The sequence below is a fragment of the Myotis myotis genome, unplaced genomic scaffold, assembly GCF_014108235.1.
Source record: "Myotis myotis isolate mMyoMyo1 unplaced genomic scaffold, mMyoMyo1.p scaffold_m19_p_17, whole genome shotgun sequence".
In the NCBI taxonomy this organism is placed as follows: domain Eukaryota; kingdom Metazoa; phylum Chordata; class Mammalia; order Chiroptera; family Vespertilionidae; genus Myotis; species Myotis myotis.
The window spans coordinates 36,728,754-36,742,534 of record NW_023416321.1 but is presented as its reverse complement, the minus strand read 5'-3'; the positions used below and the strand labels follow the sequence as shown (position 1 = coordinate 36,742,534).

General features: G+C 36.6%; 1 protein-coding gene across 5 annotated transcripts in view; it reads right to left on the bottom strand.

Annotated features, from left to right (window-relative positions):
- Positions 1-13,781, bottom strand: part of RABEP1 (rabaptin, RAB GTPase binding effector protein 1) — a 109,126-nt gene that overhangs the window by 82,081 nt on the left and 13,264 nt on the right. The window contains exon 1 of one of the 5 annotated variants that reach the window (XM_036341171.1): positions 13,554-13,587. The exons of the other annotated variants lie outside the window; for them this stretch is intronic. The gene's annotated coding sequence lies outside the window, so the exon portion shown is untranslated. Of the gene's footprint in view, positions 1-13,553; positions 13,588-13,781 lie in introns of those variants that run through there. 5 annotated transcript variants of the gene reach the window in all.

The following is a 13,781-nucleotide window of genomic DNA, read 5'->3' as shown; positions in this document are numbered from 1 at the left end:
TTTCAAAGTTCTCTACAACTCCTTTGATCATAAATAATGAACTAAAACTGATATTTTTCACTCGCATGACATCTTCAGACTAGGCTCACTACAGATCTAATAGTATTGATGATATTCATGGCAGAAAGAGGAAATAACTATGACCTTGAGTTCCATGTTATTAAAGGTAAGGAGTCATTTTGTGGAGCAAATATTAGGGTCTTTAGGTCCAAGCAAAGAATGGCATCTGGTCAATTGAAAGTTTGATAACCTTTGGAGAAATGGAGGAATGGAGAATCCACTGGAATGGGAAAATGTGCAGTTATCTCATATTTACCAATGGAAATCATAAAGGAAACCTGGTCTCTCTGATATTTATTTCTCTTTTATTTTTATTGTCAAATTCCAATTGTTAAATAAAGTTTTCCACTTAACACTTTAATATTAGTGGTAGCTATTGATTATTGCATGAGGTCGAGAAGGGCTCTAATCCTATTTCTACCAAAATACACACACACAAAATACCCATACCTTTCAACATAATATTTAGGAACTAAGGCTAATGAATCAATTAAAAACTAAAATTCAGCCTTTAAAATTGCAGGCAAGATTAAGGGGTGTTTTCACTACTCCCAACCCTGTCCTGGCTCTGACCCACAGTTCATATGAAATCCACATCCACAGCTCTGGCTGCCTCTCTCCAGACTTCAGGACAGTTTTTTTCAATTCCAAGAATCATGGATCCCTTTGAGGATAGAGCAAGTAACTCCCTTATTCTCATTTTTTAAAAACTAAAAGCATTTTCATTTACTTCAAGTACTTCTAACAACTCTACGATACAAAAAAGGGCCAGAACAACTGCTTTTTACAAGAATGCCTCTATTGCTATATCTAGAAAAATCAATTCACCTTGCATAAGACAGCAGTAAAGTTTACAAACAGGCATATTCTAATGCATTAGCAACCAACTACAAATCAAACTGAAAACAGCTTTGATCACACAAAATGCTGCCTTATTTTTCTAACATGGTAACTAGTAAGCAGTTCATAATAATTAGCTAATAACTTATGTAAAAAGTACTTACCCTGGCATATACAAAAAATTTGTTAGCTTTAACTATTAAACTAGTAATATTTAATGAATAAAGAAAAAAAGCAGAGTGATCAAGTGAGTTTGTACATAGCCACAAAAGACCAGAAGTCAATTTCCAACCTCATGATTCTGACTCAGTTCCATGCTTCCACTTCCTATTACCATGTATTTTCAAAATATCATGGACAAATTAATCAGTGTTAATGTTAACTAGTTAGCGTTAATATTAAGCTTTCTATAACTTAGCAGCTAAGAGCTGTTTGTATACCAGTCTTAGTTAAACATTCCACACATTCCTTTTTATTGTTACCTTTGAGTGGTATATTGTTACCTTTGAGAGGGAAACTATCTTATGCACTTTTTCCAATGGGAAAAATGAATGATAAAATGGTAATATATATGTATTTATCAACAACTGAATTTATAAAAACAAACAGAATAGAAAAAGACTCACAGAGAGCATTTTGACAGTTGCCAGATGGAAGAGGGAACAGGGTTAGGAGAAAAAGATGAAGAGATTAGTAAGTACAAATTGGTAGTTACAGAATAGTCATGAGGGTGTAAAGTAAAGCATAGGGAATATAGTCAATAATATTATAATAACTATGTACGGTGTCAGATGAGTACTAGATTTATCAGATTGATCACTTAGTAAATTATATAAATGTCTAATCACTGGGTTGTACACCTGAAACTAATATAATATAGTATGTCAACTGTAATTGAAAAATAAAAATTATTTAAATTTAAGTCTGGCCCTAGCCGGTTTGGCTTAATGGATAGAGCATTAGCCTGCGGATGGAAGGGTTCCAGGTTCAATTCTGGTCAAGGGCACATACCTTGGTTGCAGGCTCCTCCCCAGCTGGGGCCCTGGTTGGGGTGTGTGCAGGAGGCAACCCAACCAATTAATATGTTTCTCTCACATGAATATTTCTGTCTGTCTTTTCCTCTCTCTTCCACTCTCTCTGAAAATCAATGGGAAAATATCCTCAGGTGAGGATTAAAAAAAAGAAGTCTTAATTAAGCAACTACACAGAAAGAAGAGAAGCAATAATATGGTAAATAAATGAAGATTCAGTAACTTTTAGATTATCTCCTTCCTTAATTTTGATAAAAATGGGAAAATATATAATAACTTAAAAATATTTTTAAGCCCAAGTTGGGTCCTACTACTACATTCTTCTAACACTGTACTAAATTTAATGAAACAAGCAATCGGAGAAGGGGGGGAAAGCAGTTTAGGACAAATATTACTACAAGAATCTCTTTGTTTAAAGATGTTCAATATCCAATAAAACACCCATTTCAAGCAACAATAACAAATAGAAAATATAACTCTAGTGGAACAAAAGAATCTGAATAGTTCCTAAAACTCAGAAGTCTTAACTTGTATATCACTGGGTTTTAAAATGATACTTTTAAATATGGTAGTTACACCTACCCATTGGAAAACTATCAAGCCATAAAAATCACATTAACTCCAAAGAACAAGATACAAAAGTATATGCACCATTAAAAAAACATGAACCATTAAAAAATAACACAGAAAAAAGACGGGAAAGACTATGACAAATTATACTGAGTGGTGGCCTCTTTGAATCCAGGGGTAATTAAAAAAATAAATTACATTGATTGGATTTAGATTAAATGTAATAAAGTGCTTCATTTTTTTAGTAATAATGATTACAATTTTATCTTATTGCTCCACATGAATCATTCTGCTCATAAAAAGTACACATAATTTACTTCAGTGGTCTTAAAATATTTTAAAATAATAAATAATCATTTTAAAAATTACACTTATATTTTCCTAGGGCAAGCAATTTGCTAAAAGATTGATCTTCTTAAAAACATAATCTCTTCTGTTTCAGAAGTGGCCTTCCGGCTAGCCTTCTTATAGTGCTCTAAAAACCAGTGGCCAGCTTCTTTAAGGAATTACTAAAAATGATGATGATGATAATGATTTTTAATATGTTTTTATTGATTTCAGAGAGGAAGGGAGAGGGAGAGAAATAGAAACATCAATGATGAGTGAGATTCATTGATCGGCTGCCTCCTGCACGTCCCACACTGGAGATTGAGCCTGCACAACCCGGAATCGAACCATGAACTCCCAGTTCATAGGTCAACGCTCAACCACTGAGCCATGCCAGCTGGGCTAAATGATTATCATTTGCAGTAAATCTACACACTTCATTGTGAGTTATTTAATCTAATATTTAAATAAATCCATAATTACTTAACATGACTCACAGAAGGGGATAGGAGAAAATATAGTGGGTGGGGCTGGCAGGAATATCCATCACAGAAAAACTGCAATCCGTATGCAGGTACTTGCATTAACATTACCAATCACTTTATAATATTAGAACATATAGATATGGCATTTAGGAATCACTTTTTCTATAACACAAAGATAATCAAATTCTTTAGTACAACAGAAAACTATCATTTTACTTTATTTAATCCCATTTCACTCTATGTACTCCCCAAAACATCTGACTTTAGCAATTTTAAGAAACTGCATCATTTCACCATTACTTGAGTAGGGACAATCACAGGATCATAGTGTTGCAAGGATTTTAGATTATTCTATTCTAGTCCAGTGTATTTCAAACTGAGTTGTTAAACCAATTTAGTGATTAACAATCTGCCTTTTAACAATAGTGAAATATAACAGAAAATATCTGCAACACCTTTAATATGGGTATGTTATTTCATGAAATTTGTATTTCAGACACAGGTGCCCCCTCCACACACACCCCCACTTTTCGAAAGTTCATCTTATGCTGCTCTGCTTTTATGAAAGGCCTACATTAGTACTACCTATTTTCACTAACCAAGAGAATTTTCACTTTTAGGAAAAAAGGCAAAAAAAAAAAAAGTGTTCATTGTTTGTTTTGCAGGTAGCTGTTATAGAGGCACAGTGTGAGTGACACTGCTTTTACTATATGCTATGTTATTTTATGTTTTATATGTTACTTGATATGATTTAGTAGGTTATCTTTTGGGTGTGAGAACATTCAACAAAATTTTATATAAACTAATACTGATAACTACTTCTTCACTTTATGCCATTTCAGCTTACGAAAGGTTTCACAGGAAATCTCTACTTTCAGATAGCAGGGGAAATCTGTACTCACACATTTATGCTGGGTTGCAATGAAAAAAGTGTTTCTTACTGTGAAGAGAGGTCAAAATAGTTTTAAAACCACCAATTACTAACTCATGCAGGAATCCATTCCTACAATATCACAGACATATTGGCTTCGACATGAACATAAATCAAATAACTTAGTTCACAGCCTCATGGGGCAGCCAATTCCACTGTTAGAGATTTTAGATTATTCACCCAATCCCTTGGATAACTAGTCATCTGTTAGAAAAGTCTACTTTTAGTAGCACAACCCTAAATCGGCTTCCCTAGATGTCTTAGTTCTGCCCTATAGAATTTGGGGGGGGGAGGGGTTCTAATATCTGACATCCCACACTGTCCTCTCCTTTCTTCTCCAAAAGAAATCCCTTCTAACCCTCTAATATTTTCCAAATTCTTCATTAGCTCAGTTGCTCTCCCAGCATACTACAAGTAGCCAAATTCTACATAAAACAGGACATTCTAATCCTAATACAATACTAGCATAGAGTCTAATAGAAACATTATCTGAGGGCTATACTCTTAATATACTGTAAACATGCCCAAGCTCTTTTTGGCCACACCCCCATATTGTCATTCTTAGCCCATAACATTCACATAATCTAACACTATTTTTAATTCTTGAACTACAATTAAGCCAATGTTCCCTTCAACCTATACTTGATGCAATTTTAGCCAGGTTGCAGAGTTTTATTTAAACAAAGTTTTAAATTAGAACTAATCATAGAGCCCTTTGGTATATATATCACCTGAGATCTCAGTGGAGACTGACATTGATAATTAGACTAGAGACCCAGTGAAAGAAATTCGTGCACAGGTAGGGTCCCTAGGCCTGGATGACTATCAGGGCTGATAGAGGCCTTCTGGCTGCCGGCTGGGGCCTTCCTTCATTCCACACTGACCCCTGGTGGTCAGCACACATCATAGCAAGCAATTGAACTGGTCTCCTGGTCAAATTTCCGAGGGGACACTGCATATTAGCCTTTTATATATATAGATTACTCTATTCGTTACAAATTCATTCCAACTATCTTTAGTATCAAGTCACATTTCTTCATTTTATCCATGATTTCATTAACAGTATAGTAAAATGCCTCATTAACACATTGTTTGCGGGTAGTTTTTATCACGCGCTAACAGGTGGCGCGGGCCATTTTTGCTAATTTTTTGCACAAATGGCAATGTTCAGTAAAATTACGATAACTTTAGTTTATGTATTTATACGTTACCCGCATTCTACCGCTAGTCTATAAAAAACATATTAATACGTTGTCCCGTGCTGCTCTACTACCAGTCAACGTAAAACGTATAAATATGTTTCCCGCATACAATGTGTTAAAATTCAAAAATAAGCTATCCATAATTCTGGAGTCAGAAACTTGTGCTTCAACTCAAACACAGCTTTTGTTATATAAACTGGGGCAAACAGTTTAAACCTTACCAGTATTTCTATATTAAAATAAAAATAATACCATTTTGCAGACTATCACATACTATGAAAATCAGAATTAGCATTATATAAAAGCAACTCATATAATAAGCTCTCAAATGATAGTTATTATCAACTACTTCAGAATTTAAAGTTTTAGGTTCATAATTCTGCTAAAAATGGAGATCTTCATTTGGCTCAATTTGTTCCACAGATTCTTTCTAATGCTAACTACAAAATCACTTTATTTCCTAAAATGCTCATATACCACTTGCTTAATAATATATATTTTTAAATGTTCCAAAAATTGTATTCAAGCAAAGTTATCAATTAAGACAAACAGGTAAACAAAACTTTGAGAAAAGGTAAAAAATACAGAAGTAACAAAAGAACGGAGATTTCAGTGAATGTTCAGTAAGCAATGCATAAGCTATATTCCACACTCTATTCCTATATTCTTTTAAGACTATAAAGCTATATATAATTTCCATGTGGAATGTATGTTGAAAATATGAACCCTGAAAAAAGTCTCAAATAGTTGCCAAACAAGGATAACTTCAGAAATAAGCCAACTATACTAGTATATAGTTTCTGATTACATTTAGTCCAATTATCATAACTATCAAAAGTTTGTGTTCAACAGCTGATATAAGTATACATGATTGTAAAAATGGACTGTTATCTATTCAATTTATACAAACTGGTGTTATTCTACTTCCCAAGTATTTCAAACACCATATAATACAGATGAAAAAGTATGACTACCACTGGACTGATTAGCAGATATATTTTTCTAGCTATTAATATTTTAGTTCCCCCCTTACAACTATAAAGAAGGCTATTCAAAACTTAAAATATCAGGCTTACTTAAGGAAATAGCCAAACCAATTCAGTTTTCTGCCTATAACTTTACTGGCATTCATAAGTATAACTTACATATTACTGGCTTGGAACTCTAAGAATTCACTAAACATGAAATTAAATTTAATTCTTGCTTTGTGCTTAAATTTACCAAGTGTTGGTAAGGCTGCTGATGGGAATGCAAAATAGTACAACCACTTTGGAAAACAGTTTGGCTGTTTCCTATAAACACATCATGAGATCCAGCAATCCTGTAAGTGGAAAAATATTTTTACACAAAGACTTGTACACAGAAGCTCACAGCACCTTTACTTAGCCAAATATTAGAAATAATCCAAATGCTCATTATAAATTAACATATTATGGTATATCCACACAATGGAATACTATTTGTCAACAAAAAGGAATGAGCAATTAATATATGCAATAACATGGATAAATCTCAAGAGCATATGTTAAGTGAAAGAAACCATATACAAAAAGTATGATTCCACTTACATAAATTTCTAGAAAAGGCAAAACTATAATGACAGAAAGCAGATCAGCACTTGCCCAGAAGTGGAGAGAACCACAAAGGGGCATAAAAAGAACTTTTGGAAGTAAAACATTCTATAACACAATACTACTGATGCTTACAAAACTATGTATGCTCACAAAAAATCATGGAGATACATATATATATGTATACATATATATGTGTGTGTGTATATATATGTATATATATATGTGCTTAAAATTAGTAAATTTTAGTGTAAATTACTTTTGAATCAGCTTTATTGAGGTACGAGTTTAAAATTACAAGTATAACTCTGTGCCTACCAATAGCAGAAGTCATTTCCTCATAGCACCTGTCACTACCTGAAATTATTTCTCTGAATATTTTAATATTTAAATATTGCTTTTTACTAAAGTATACACTCAATGAAAACAGAGACTTTATGTATCCTGCTCAATGCTACATTTCCAACATCTAGAACTGTGGTTGGCACATGGGTATGTGTTCAATGAACACTTACTAAATAAATAAACAAAAAACTGAACTAGAATAATTAAAACCCACCAATGAAGAGGAATATAAATCAGGATTTTAAAAGATAGCAAGGATTTGAAGAAGTAAAGGAGAGAAGAGTATTCTATTGGAAACATGAAAGGCAAAGGGAGCAAGGATATCTAGGAGCCAGCAAGCAAACATCTCTGACCTGGGGAAAGCTGGAATTTTCTCCATATAGCATAGTTGTCCCCTTGAGTTGTTTTTTTGGGTTTTGCTTTCCAATATGGTAGCCACTTGCCTCATGAGGCTATTGAACACCTGAAATGTGGCTGTCTTAACTGAGATATGCTGTTAAATATGAAATATATATGGGTTTGAAGACTTTTCTTCAAAAAAATGTAGAATATCTCAATAATTTTTGCAGTGATCACATATCCTATATAATAAAAGGCTAATATGCAAATAGAACGGCGGAACAACCAAACAACCAGTCACTATGACATGCGCTGACCACCAGGAGGCATGTGCAAAACATGGCGGGCTTTGGCCACGGCAGCATGGTAGAACAGGTGAGCGGGGGCGACAGACCAAGGCTGGGTGCCGGTCACTGTCATCAGGGCAAGCCTCTAGTGGTTACTGAAAATTCTTTGCTCCTACGCACCACGGTCCTGCCCAACACTTGCACCTGCTGCTGGCGCCGGCCCCACTCGCTTGGCACTGTCAGCGGGTGCGAGCTGCGGCTGCCGGCCCCAATCGCCCCTCAGAGCTTCTCCACCTACCCCTGCCCCTGAGGGGCAACCGGGGCCGGCAACTGCCTCTCACACCCACTGCCGGAGACAGCCCCGCTCGCACCCACAGCTGGTGCCAGAGCCACTGCTCACACCCGCTGCTGGCCCTGATCGCCCCTGAGGGCTTCTCTACCTCCCCCTGCTCCTGAGGGGCGATCTGGGCAGCAGCTGCTGCTTGCACCTGCTGACGGCGTTGGCCACGCTTGCACCTGCTGCTGATGCCAGCCCTGCCTTCAGTGGGTGCAAGCGGGGCCGGCACTGTCAGAATATGGGAGCGTCGGCAGCAGGAATGGGGCTGCCAGCAGACAAGGGAACTGGGGGCCACAGCAGGAGGGGCCGGACAGGGGCATGGAGGATGGGCAGAGACCTGCCCCTGTGCCCACTGCAGCCTCATGGCCCACAATTCCTTTCAAGGTGCATGAATTTGTGCACTGGGCCCCTATCTAGTAGAAATTATAATATCTGGAATATACTAGGGTAAATAAAATGCATTATTAAATTTAATCTCCACAGAAAGTTATATACAAATGATCATAGCAACATGATTCATAATAACCTAAAAAAGGAAACCCAAATATTCACAAATGATGACTGGACAAAGTGTGGTGTATATTCATACAATAGAAAAATATTTATCCATAAATAGGAATGAAGTACTGATACATGTTACAAAATGGATGGACCTTGAAAACATTATGCTACCTGAAACCAGACACCAAAGGCTACATATTGCATGATTCCATTTACATGTAATGTCCAGAAAAGGAAAATCCAGAGAGACTATGAGTAAGATTAGTGATTGCCAGGGGCTCGGGGAGGGAGGAACGGAATGGGGAGGGATTCTTTTGGGGGTGATAAAAATGTTCCGGATTTAGTGGTGATGGATGCACAGATCTGTGGATATTCTAAAAACCATTGAACTACATAATTTAAAAGGGTGAACTTGATAGTGTGTAAATGAAATATCAATAAAGCTGTTATTTTTAAAAATTTATTTTACTTGTTTTTCTATTTGGAGGTTTTTGTTTTGGTTTGTATTTATTTTATTTTTTCAAAAAGGCTTCTAGAAAATTTTTAATTGTATTCTTTGGATCATGTTACAGTTCTATTGGATAGCACTGTTTTGAAGGGCTTATTTGGTACCCTACATATTTTGAGCCCTCATTTTCCCCTCTACTTCTCTTACACTCTCTCTTTTTCCCAAGTTGCCAGACTGCTTCAAGTATCACCATACTTCACAGCTGAGACCTTAAAATCAGGCATCTTAAAACCTAGATTCCCTTCTCCCCCTTCTCCCTGTGCTTTTACAGTAGAAGAGTGCTACTCTAATGTAATATGCAGACTGTTTGTTACTGGTCTAATGAGATAAAGAGCTTGTGTCAGAATGTACAATCAACTAAGACACTAAGCACACTGCTCCGTTCAGCTGATATTTTGTGATGAAGGAAGTAGTACAAAAATTTACATCCTGGTGGAAACACTTTATGTCCTCTACAGACAACTATCAAATCCTTGTCTGCCCACCATCTTTTGAATAGTCTTTCAACATTTTAAGATACTTCTATTTTATGAGTTGCAGCTTTCTAAATATAGAAGTCAAACAGATTCCCAGTATCTTTTTTTAAAAAGCATTAAAAAATTTTTTTTAATCCTCACATACTTAGAGGGAGGAAGAGAGGGATAAACCTCAATCTGCTGCCTTCCGGATGTGCCCTGACCCAGAATCCAACCAGCAAAGGATGATAGTCAACCAACTGAGCCACTCTGGCAGGGCTTCCCAATATCTCTTAAAATCAAAATGCCATCATGTCACCTAAGCTTCTCCAACAAATGCAACTTCAATGCAGAATTGAGCAGTATAAAGAAACAAAGTTGAATTTTCCCTGCTTTAAGGCAAAAAGTGACTTCCCAGTGGTTTCAAGTCCAGTTCCTGAAGCAGAAATGGCATCAGTGTAAGCAGCAATGGCAACTGTATTAAAGTGGAGCTCCATCTGCTCATTAGCATCAGAGCAAACAGTTTCCTATCAGGCCAATTCTGTGGCAACTTTTGAGTATTCTTCAAAATTTAGCCAAGGAGAGCAGTGTTTCTCAAAGTGTGGGTCTGAGACCACAGAATCACTAACCTCACCTGGAAACTTGTTAGAAGTTCAATCTCGGGTCCTATATCAGACTTCCTTGAATTTCTGGGTGTAGGACCCAGAAATGTGTTTTAACAAGCCCCTTACATGCATGCTAAAATTTGAAAACCAATGGCCTAGAATCTATTTCTCCCTGACCTCCCAATAACTCTGTAAGACATTTAATACCCAAAAAATTCCTTTTATGCTTAAACCAGAACAAATTGTTTGCAACAAAGAACCCAAAGTGAAACATAACTATACTGTCACTCCCATCAGCATTTTCTTAAAGACTGCTCATAGGGCAGTAGACATTACTGTAAAAAAACAACAACAAACAAACAAAAAAAAACCCCAAGGGATTATCACGGGGTAGAAAATAGGAAACACTCTGGAAAAAAATCTGCTTACAATCAACTTGATTGATTTCCTTCCAAAGAATATAGTATGTCACACACATACAAAAGGGGAGGGGGGAGACACTTTACAGTTCTTGAAACTGTAACAAACATTACCCTCAGTAAGGGTGAAAATACTGACAATACTTGATATGATGCAAAGAAAATGGCACTTTACCTGTGTGGTCTTCTCAAAACCCACAATCCTAGCCTGATCATAAGAAAAACATAGACAGATTTCAATTGAGAGGGACAGTCTCCAAAATACCTGACCAGTAATCCTTAAAACAAGAAAATTCATCAAAAACAGAGTGAAAAAAATTGTCACAGTCTAGAGGAGCCTAGGTTGACATGATGACTAAATCTAGAAAAAGAAAAAAGGACATTAAGAAAAATCTAAGGAAACCTGAATAAACTATGGACTTTAGTTAGGAATACTGTATCATTAGTTCATTAATTTTGACAGATGTACCATCTATCTTCTTCTAGTCTAGATATATAAAACCCTAATATGCAAATAGACTAAACGGCAGAACAATTGAACAACCGGTCGATATGACATGTGCTGACTACCAGGGGGCACACGCGGAACATGGCAGGCACTGACAGCAGGCGGCAGAGCACGGAACATGGTGGGTGTCGGCCACAGCAGGATGGTGGAGCAGGTGAGCGGGGGTGCCAGACCAAGGCGGGGTGCCAGTCACTGTCATCGGGGCGAGCCTCTGGTGGTTACTGAAAATTATTTGCTCCCACATGCCACAGTCCCGCCCGGTACTCACACCTGCTGCCAGCGCCCAGTGCCAAGGGGACATCAGAAACCAACAAGTAAAAAATTTCAAGGACAGAGCACTGATGTTAATACTGGAGGAAGGGCATGGCCAACATAGCTCAGTGGTTGAGAGTCGACCTATGAACCAGGAGGTCCCCAGTTCAATAACCAGTCAGGGCACACGCCCAGGTTACAGGCTCGTTCCCCAATGTGGGGCCTGCAAGAGGCAGAAGTTTCTATCTCTCTCTCCTACTCACTTCCTCTCTGAAATGAATAAAAATATGTATTAAAAATATATATATTGGAGATAGGGGAGTCTCAAAGCTAGAAAAAAATGAAATAAGGAATAAAAGGAGCTAACAATTAAGTATTTACCTATTTATCAGGCATTATATCGGAAATAGTATAGCATAATTGTTTAAAGAAAAGGCTCTAGAATTAAATTAGGGTTTGAATCCCAGCTCTCCTACTTATAAACTGGTTCCTTCTCTACATCTGTAAAAATGGGGACTAGAATAATATACTACCTTCTAGGAGTATAGCAAGGATTAAATAACCCACATATAGCTCTTCATGAAGTATTAGGTAAGTTATTGTATGCACTGACTCATTAAAATTTCAAAACAGATCATAAAGTAGGCATTATCATCCCCAGTTATAGATGGCAAAATATTCTCTGAGAGATTAAGTAATCTGCCTATTGTTACACAGCTAATAATTGGATTCAAATACTAACCTGCCTGGCTCCAAGGCCTCGGCAGATATCCCTGTGATTATAAGTATTTAGTAGAGAAGATAAGTATAGGAGATTTTAGGCATCACATAAGCAGGCGCAGCACAACCCCCTAGGGGTGTTCTTTTATTTAGTTGCACTGTTCATTTATATGTTGCAACACGTATTACTTAATTATAAATTTTTTTCCTTTATAGAAGGGCATTATACTGTTAGATTTGCTTTTTTAGTCATGTGTATAATTTTATCAAAATGGTAAAGGAGCTTCTCAAGTATTTTGTTTTAAACCAGTGGTTCTCAACGAGGGGGTGATTCTGCTACCCAGGCAACATTTGGCACTGTTTGGAGATATTTTTGGTTGTCACAACCACAAGAAGGGATACTGGCATCTTAGTGAGACAGAGATGCTGCTAAACATCCTACAGGACAGCCTTCCACAACCAAGAATTACCCGGCCCAAGATGTCAATAGTGACAAAAATGAGAAACCCGTTATAAACTGATAGCGTTGAGAACTTCTGATATAGAATAATAGACTAGAAGGTGGGAGAGAAAAAAAAGTCCCTTACAGTGCTAAAATTCTGAGATTCACCTAGTTCAAATCGCTATTGAATTCCTAAAGCTCTGCAACAGCTTGAGATGATCACTTAGCATGTGTTTAGGTACCACTGCTTAGGTTCTTTTCAATACTCTCAATCACACAAAGAGGAAGTTTAATTTACATATTGGAAAAATACAGCAAAGACACAGCAGCCCTATCAAAACTATTTAAAAACTGAAACTAAAATAGTCATGGGTGTTTTCCAGTCCAAGTTTAAAAAACTTTTTTTTAATGAGGAAAGACTGAGCGAAAGAAAATAATTTGGTTTCTTGTTCCAAATCCAACCAGATCACTCAACTGTCAAACAAAAAGGCTTTCAATTTCATTTCACCAAACAAGAAATACACTGGTTGTGGGAATAAAGAGGAAGGAATTTATCCACAAGTGTCTTCTGCACAATCTTAAGGCTCTTGCAGGAGTAAACATGGTCCACAGATCTGTAATGTTTCTATCAATTGTACAGTCAAATCAGGTGATAGGGGCCATGCCCACATTAACACCCCACCACCACCACCACCTCACAATCCCATTACTTATTTTCCTATGACCACTTGGCAAACTAATTCAACTTTATGGCAACAAAATTTCATTTAAAAAAAAAACCAAAAAACCCACAAAGTAAAACAAAACAAAAAACCCACCAATCTTGTTGGAGTAATGCCCTTGTACAAAAAGCTGCTAAATATGAAAAAAAAAAGACAAACTTTATAAGACAAATCATTTGCAGAAGAACTCCAAATTCCAACAGAAATTTTTAAAAATGAAAATCTAAACATGACTTTTTGCTCACCAAATTAGCCAACTTTTTAATGGATTTTTTAAAACTTAAAGATACCACTATGTAGGGTTGGCATGCTCATACATGCTAG